The 7,709-nt window shown below is 49.3% G+C and overlaps 1 long non-coding RNA gene across 2 annotated transcripts; it reads right to left on the bottom strand.

Moving 5' to 3' along the window:
* Positions 1-2,994: 2,994 nt before the first annotated feature.
* Positions 2,995-7,430, bottom strand: LOC128918638 (uncharacterized). 2 transcript variants are annotated; one of them, XR_008469648.1, is made up of 3 exons: positions 7,348-7,430; positions 5,758-5,924; positions 2,995-4,962 (listed from the first exon to the last, which is right to left on the bottom strand). It is a non-coding gene; the product is annotated as an uncharacterized LOC128918638 (long non-coding RNA). The 2 variants fall into 2 exon arrangements; XR_008469647.1 differs by having other exon boundaries at positions 5,758-5,927; positions 7,348-7,426.
* Between the last annotated feature and the right edge of the window lie 279 nt (positions 7,431-7,709).

Genomic DNA, 7,709 nt, shown 5'->3' with positions numbered 1-7,709 from the left:
TTTTTCCTATCCCTGGGGCAAAGCTTAATTTTCTGAGTTCCCAGGCTTTCAAGGTACATCTGAGCCCCCCCCCCCCCCCCCCCGCCATCCCCCTCGGAAAGCCCTGAAGTGCGGGAGCATGCCGGCAGGAGGAATTAAACCATCCAAGGGTTCCCTAACACCCACATTACGCGTGTGCATCCCTGTCCGAACAGACACGTCTCAAGCCCAACAAATAAAGTCGTGTTTTTCAGCTCGCCCTCTTTGTCCCAAAGTGAGGTGGGTCGGCATCGATATTCAGTGGGGCGTGATTTACGATTTTTATTTTCTTTCCAGGGTCGCAAATGGAGATTTTGCAGCGTGCTCGTGAGGAGGTGGGAGTTTTTTGTCTCCTGTAACAGCATTCCCAGAGACGCAGGGGAGTGTAGCCCATGGGATGCTGATGTTGCGACCTGGGATGGGCTTTCCCGGGGGAGGCGGGATGGGGAAAGAGGAACGCGTGCCATCCAGGTAATTCCTAAACCCTAAATTCCTAAATTAATGCACATCCTCATTAATAGAGCACAACAAGTCCCATCAGGATGGGTGCGGACGGGCCTCCGGATTGATCTGGAAATCTCAGTGCCTCAGTTTCCCCACCTGGAAAATAAGGCTCGGTAATTACGGGTAATGCGATAAAGGCACGCGGAGGCACGCTGGATCCTCAGCACAGATCTCCCGCAAGGATAACAGCTAACATTATAAAACCATTATAAAATAAAATCCCATTTGGGGCTGCTTAGGAGAGGGCTGAGCTCTCACTGCTTCAGGGCTGGAGGGCTCTGGGCTTGCCCCGGGCGCTAATGCATCTTTTTTCTTTCTTTTTTATTTTTAAGAAAAAAAAAACAGAGGGGAAAAGGGTTAAGAAAATATAAGAAGTTGTCTTTCTTTTTGCTGCCGGCCTCGGTGGAGAGGTTTTGGGATGTTTTGCGCTGGGAGAAACCCAGCCCCAGCCTGTCTGCAGCTCCTCTCAGGACTGACACTTCGTCATGTGAAAATCCGACGAAGTGGGGACGTCCGGATACTTTTTTCTCCAGGACCAGAGGGAAAAATGGGATTTTTAAGGTCTTGGCAACCCTCTAACATCAGGTTGAAAGAGCAGAGTGATGACCCCAAAGAAGAGGTTCATAAACCCAATGGAGAAACCTTCTGCATCATCAGCCGGGGGTGAGGGACCAGCATCACGGGGTGGTTTTGACCCCAGATATATAAGCCCACCAGGGTGTTCTCAAGCTCTGAGGAACTGTGCACACGCTCCAAAATTGCCTACCGATTGCCCCAAAACACCACATCGTGGATGGGATGGGATAAATGTTCTCCACTCTCTGGTTGGGCTTAGTCTTGAAGGTGGTGGAGTAGCCAAGAGGGAAAGGTGGCATCCCGCTCTCTCTGAAAGCCGTACAAACCCACCCCATGAACCACGTGGTTGCATGGAGATCCAACCCCACCAGGCAAGAGCGTGTTGTTGCTTTTGGGCCATCTGGTTGCCATCACCCTCTCCAAGGCACTGGGCTGCCAAGCTGCTCCTGGCCGGAGAAAATCACTGCAGAGGAGAAGGTAGCCCTGATGCTGCAGCCCTTCAGCTCGCTGTCACACACGTCGTCCCTTCGTCCAAGGCAATTTCTTGGCAGCACATCAGTGCTGGTGTCTGCGGCCCCTCAGCTGCCCTTCCTCCCTCTGCGAGGATGATGATGGAGGGGTTTGTCTCATTTGCTTTATTCATCTGCTGTGGGAATTCAGGCAGAGCTGGCTGGGAATAGCCAGGATGCTACAGAAGCAAAAGAGGAGGGCATGGACCCAGCTCCAGCTCCTGGTACATGGTTTGGGACGAAGCAGCCCCTCAGGTACACGATTTGGGATGAAGCCAGCTCCTGGCACATGGTTTGGGACCTAGCCAGCTCCTCTGGTACATGGTTTGGGATCTAGCCAACTCCTGGTACATGGTTTGGGATGAAGCAGCTCCTGGTACATGGTTTGGGATGAAGCCAGCTCCTGGTACACGGTTTGGGATCTAGCCAGCTCCTCTGGTACATGGTTTGGGATGAAGCAGCTCCTGGTACATGGTTTGGGATGAAGCCAGCTCCTGGTACACGGTTTGGGATCTAGCCAGCTCCTCTGGTACATGGTTTGGAATCTAGCCAAATCCTGGTACATGGTTTGGGATAAAGCAGCTCCTGGTACATGGTTTGGGATGAAGCCAGCTCCTGGTACATGGTTTGGGATCTAGCCAGCTCCTCTGGTACATGGTTTGGGATGAAGCCAGCTCCTGGTACATGGTTTGGAATCTAGCCAAATCCTGGTACATGGTTTGGGATAAAGCAGCTCCTGGTACATGGTTTGGGATGAAGCCAGCTCCTGGTACATGGTTTGGGATCTAGCCAGCTCCTCTGGTACATGGTTTGGGATGAAGCGGGTGAGCGGGCGAGCAACCAGCACCAGGAGGAGAACGCCGCTGGTTTGCGCTGGGAAATGAAAGCTCAGGTCTTGCAGGCAGCTGGCCCCGAACAGCTGGAGAGCTCTCACCTGCGCCGCGCCTTCCTCAGAAAGGGATCTGAAAACCATGTGAAAGACTAGAAGAAAACCAAAGAAAAAAGTCCCTAATGTAGCACTCTCTGTTCTCCGCTTTGAAAGCAGAGGGTTCTGCCTTTCTTTGCGAAACCCCAGTAGTGAGCAACGTTGAGCATCAGGCTCAAGTTCCCCATTCCTTGCTTTGAAACTTGTCGGATCACACATCTCCTGAACTAAAAGACAAGAAGCGAAATCCGGGGAAGCCGAGCTCCTGTCTCTGTTGCATTCAGGTGCTGGAGCCTGGAAATGACATACACGGATTTTTTTTTTTTTCCTGGCTTAACCACTGAAGAAAACGCAATTAAAAAAATAAAAATCTTCTTTGACTTGCAAAATCAGCCCTCTCCTCGGCAAAACAGAGACGTTTAACGAATTCCCTCTCCGAGAAGGTTTACTGGTTGGGGTAAACTTCCTTCTGGCTAATTACCGACGTCGAATTAATTCATTCGCAGCCTTCTACCTGGCCGTCTTTGGTCCTGCAAATAAGCCCGGTCTAAATAAAGGCGGCTCTCGGCAGCCTCCGTCGAGGTCGGCGTGTGAATCCCGCGCTTCTGGTTCAGACGGGGAACATCCGCGCGGGGACTTCATCCGGGAGAGCAATTCTGCTTCTGATTAACTCCTTCCCTTAATTCGAATTAAGTTCTCTATATAGAAAAGACTCAGCTCCTCATGCATGTTTCTCCTCCCTTTAAATGTAAATATTTTGTGTAGCTATTAAGACACAAATATATACCAATATAGACATTCATATATATTCTTAGGCACATATATATACGTTTATATACACATACGCAGAATCGCTCTTTGGGGAAAGACTTGCAATTCCAAGTGACACAAGCACAGGTGAAGGAAAAACTAGTCCTGGCAGAAGTATACATGTCATGAATGAAAGGGCTCTGCTTGGAGGGGGGGTAAATATTAGACCCACTGACAGCCTGACCTGAACTGAACTCCAGCAAGAGCTAAAAATCTCCTCATCCACATCCTTTGGGGCGTATTTTGTTCTCTCTTACGCTGGTATCGAGGTTAATCATATTACAGCCAGCGGAGGTGCACCTATGCATGACCAGAAGAAGGGATTTAGGCTTTAATTAAGGGGTGATGCATAGCAACAGCCTCCAGCAGCCTCCGGGCTTTTCGTTATACTAATTAATTTGGCCGCTTTGGGGCTCTACTGTAAGCCCCCGAGACCTGCCGGTAAAAAACAGAGGCTGTAAATCAGACGTCCCAGCACCCAGCGCCTTCTGCTTTATTTCAAAGCTCTGCTTTACCATCCCGTTGCCCTCCTGCCTTCCCACCGGAGCCGCGCGGGGGGTTTGAACTCAGACCTCTCCTTAACGAGCCCCGGTTTTCCTAAAAAACTCCTTTTTTCTTTTTGCAAGGCGATAGCCTCGTGTTACCACTGGCTCCGAGTGGGCAGCGCGGGAATTTCCCAAGAGCAACCCCCAGCGCAGAGTTTACCTCCGTCTTTGCGGGGAAAAGCTGTAAGGACCGGCACCGCTCCTCTCTCCCGCTCCCGCCCCCCCTTCCGAAAGGTTTTTTTGGGGAGGTTTGGCTCATTTTCTGCTGTTTGGGAAGGCAGAATGTTGGAATCAAGGCTCTCCTGAGAAGCGCATCGCTGGACGTATGAAACCCTGGATGCAAAAGTATCTCGTTGGTGGGACTTGGGTTGACGTTCAAACGGTTTTAGGGCCTCCAAGGTGCAGGCTGAGATGTCCAGGTAGGATTTCTCAGGGTTTTTACTCAGATCTGATGCAGCAAGTTGTCGGGTCTGGCTGATGAGAGGAGAAATGCTCAGCACCCTGCTCCTGCCATCACCCGTGCAGCCGTCATTGTGGGTTTGGAGACACCTCTGTGGACCAGAAACTGCTGCAAATCCTCCAGGGATCTGTATTCCCTTTTTCTACATCAGATTTGCTCCCCAAAAGCCCTTTTTTTCACTGCCATTTGCTCGCCGGGGAGGTTTTGCTCCTGCTTCCAGTAGCCCCAGCTGCCTGTGATACACTTGGAAGAAGAAACAACGCAGATGGGGGTGATGGAGAGCACGGTGTTACCTTGGGGGAAAAAAGCCACCTTTGAGTCCTGTATCGAGAAAAACTGAGCTAGAAGGCACCAAAAGAGGCTAAAGACAGGCTTCTGCCTAAGGAACGGTGCAGGGCATCGAGGTGGGAGTTCAGTCCCTTGATTTGCGGGGAAAAACTCTTGGATTTTCCATATTTCGCTCTCTTTTGGCTTAGGGCTAAGAGCAAGCCCTTACCCTGCCAGGACAACTCCATGCCAAGCACCCCACCCGCCAGCGGGCATCAATCCCAGCTTGGATAAAGTGTAATTCCCCTGTTCGTTATTTGTAGCATCGTATATTGCAGGACAAAAAACCTTAAGGATATATAAAAAAAAAAAAAAAAGAAGAAGTCATATGGAAGCAATTAGCAGCAACTTCATTCAAAAAAACATTAAGGTGCTTGTAGCATTAAGGCTCAAGTGATCTGTACTCTGGGACCATAATTCACCCACACTTAATAGCGTTTACCCTGCAGATGTACATTTTATGCAGAAATATCAGCTTACGGCTTTGAAAAATTAACCTATTGAAGGCTGTCAAGCCGTGGAGACGCTCTGGGGAGTATTAGATGTTGGGTTCTTACCTACGGGCTGGGGGAGAGATGGGTTAATTGGGGAAGGTGGTATTTAATTGGGGAAGGGGTGAGAGGAGAAGGTTGAACCCTTTGTCTTAGGAGAAAGGAAATTTCCCTTTGTTGTAAAATTCACGGTGATTTGGGCAGGGATTGGAGAAGGCAAAAGTTTTCCAGCCTCGGGAAAGGGGGGAAGGAAGATTTGGAGGGTAGTGGACACGATGCCTCTGGGGTAGACGCTTTCCATACGGCACCGCTGCTTATAGGACGCCACGCATGGCAAGGGCAGGCATAAATATTAACGGGATTTGAAGTGGTTTGGTGATTTTAAAGAAAAAAAAAAAAAAAAAGGCATTTTGCTCCACCAAATGCAGCTTTGCAGGTTTTGGTCTTTTTCCAATAAATACTGGGCTTTCCCATGGGGCAGCGATTGTAATTTCCAATATCTGGTTTATAGGAGGGACCGCTGGGCTGCTTCTTCGGAGGGGGATGCGTTCGGATTTGTTCTGCGAGGCATTATTCGGGGATAAATGATTACCTGCCATCTGAGGGCGAAAGAGGTGGGGATGCTCCAAGCCCCCTGCGGAGACCGGTGGGATCCACCGGGGGCTGGAAGCGCGGTGGTCAGGTCTCAGCTGAGAAATTCTGGATGCTGGCCAAACGGAGAGGCGGGATAAGGCCAAAGCGGCTTCGCTGTCCCTCAAACTGCTGGAGTCGACGGCGAGGTGAAAAAATAGGAAGGAAAAGGAGTTTTTTTAGCTTATCATCTCAATGATAATGTGACGGAGGGTTGTTTTTCCACCCTAATTTAACTTGTCCAAGCTAAGGAGGAAACTGCTCCCCTTGCCATCCATGGGGAGACCAGGCATTTTGGGGGAGCGATTTAGGGGGGAAACGGCAGGGCCAGACCCTGACCCCTTTCCTCGAGGCCCTTCTGACGGTGCCGGTGCCAACAGACTCCGGGGGCAGATCCGGCCCTTGGCATGCCAAACCCTTGGCATCGGGCTATTTTTTCCGCTCCACACCCCGACTCCCGGCTTCGGGAACAGGAACGGCTGAAATGTTTCCAGCACCACTCCCCGCCTGCGCGGAGGGTATCGCGAAAAGAAAAAAAAAAAATGCCCATAAAAATGGGTTTAGGGGGTCTTGTGATGTGCCAGTGTTAAATTTGGGGGTTGCTTTATAGCATCTCTTGAGGGTGGCAGCAGGACACACGAGATCCAGGAACTCGCTGTGCTTTCCCACCGCAGAACGGGGAAAATAACATCTGCCAGCCCCCAAACTCCACCTGTCTCCTCTTTTTAGGGTGAAAACCTGATTTATTTTTTTAATATATATATCTATGTAAATGCGCTTTACTTCACACAGCCATGCCATCGTCTCAACCGAAGCCCGTAGGAAACAGCCCTATAAATAAACTCGTACCTCCCCACAAGTGGTCCCAAAGCCCTGGCAAACAAAACCACGTTTCACCATCAACTTTATATTAAACCAAAGTGAATTCTCATCCCTTTGGGTCACCTGAGGCTCACTTGAGGGTTTTTTATCCTCCTCCCTCTGCCAGCCAGCCCTGTCAGGGGTGTTTTAGTGAAAATGCAAAGCATCTCCATATTTTTTGCTGTAGGTACGTGTTTCCCCCATACAGCTTTGAGCATAAAGCATAATGCATATATAAGTCCCCCACCCCCGAGTCATCATAAACCTTTGGCATCGTCAGAATCGAAGGGCTTTGCAGGGCAAATAGTTCGCAGACGGCCTGCCGAGCGTCGGTTCACTTTCCATAAGGGGGAAAAAAACCAGAAGGGGAAAAAAATGGAAGGGAAAAAAAATAAGGGAAAAAATAAAAGAAAAAAAAGAAAAAGAAAAAAAAATAGAAAGAAGAAAGCAGAAAGAAAAACCAGAAGGAAAAAGTAGAAAAAATAGAAAGAAAAACAGAAAAAATTGAAAAACAGAGAGAAAAATAGAAAGAGAAAAAAAAGAAGAAAGAAAAAAATAGAAAGGAAAAAAAGAAGACAGAAAAAAAATAGAGAAAAAAAGGTCAACTCTGGCATTGAATCAGAAAAGCAAAACCCAAGGTCTCTCCCGTTACCACATTTCAATTGCCGAGGTGAACGCTGCTCTCACGCACCGCGGGGACTCGGGGTTATTTATTCAGCCTCATAGATCACGGGCTTTTCTTAGCGGGAGTTAGGAGCGGGATCTTGTCTTCCCCATCTCTTTGAAGAACAATAAGGTACAAGGGGGGAGAAAAAAGGCCTTTTTTTTGAAGGGCACGTATTTAATCTTATCAGAGGCAGGCAGGACAATAACAGGAAAGGGTAGGGAGGCCTCACCAGGGGATGGGGAGGGAAGGGCAGGGAGTAACGAGGGGTTAAAAGCAAAATTCAACGATGCCCCCAGGGACACATCTAATCAGAGGTCTGGCCGCAGGGCTGATATTTAACCTGGCAAAACACCACTCGGAGCCGCACAATGAAAAAGCCGGTTGTG

The sequence above is a fragment of the Rissa tridactyla genome, chromosome 17 (assembly GCF_028500815.1).
Source record: "Rissa tridactyla isolate bRisTri1 chromosome 17, bRisTri1.patW.cur.20221130, whole genome shotgun sequence".
NCBI classification, from domain to species: domain Eukaryota; kingdom Metazoa; phylum Chordata; class Aves; order Charadriiformes; family Laridae; genus Rissa; species Rissa tridactyla.
Note: the sequence above shows the minus strand (reverse complement) of the source record. Positions and strands in the feature narration are given on the sequence as shown.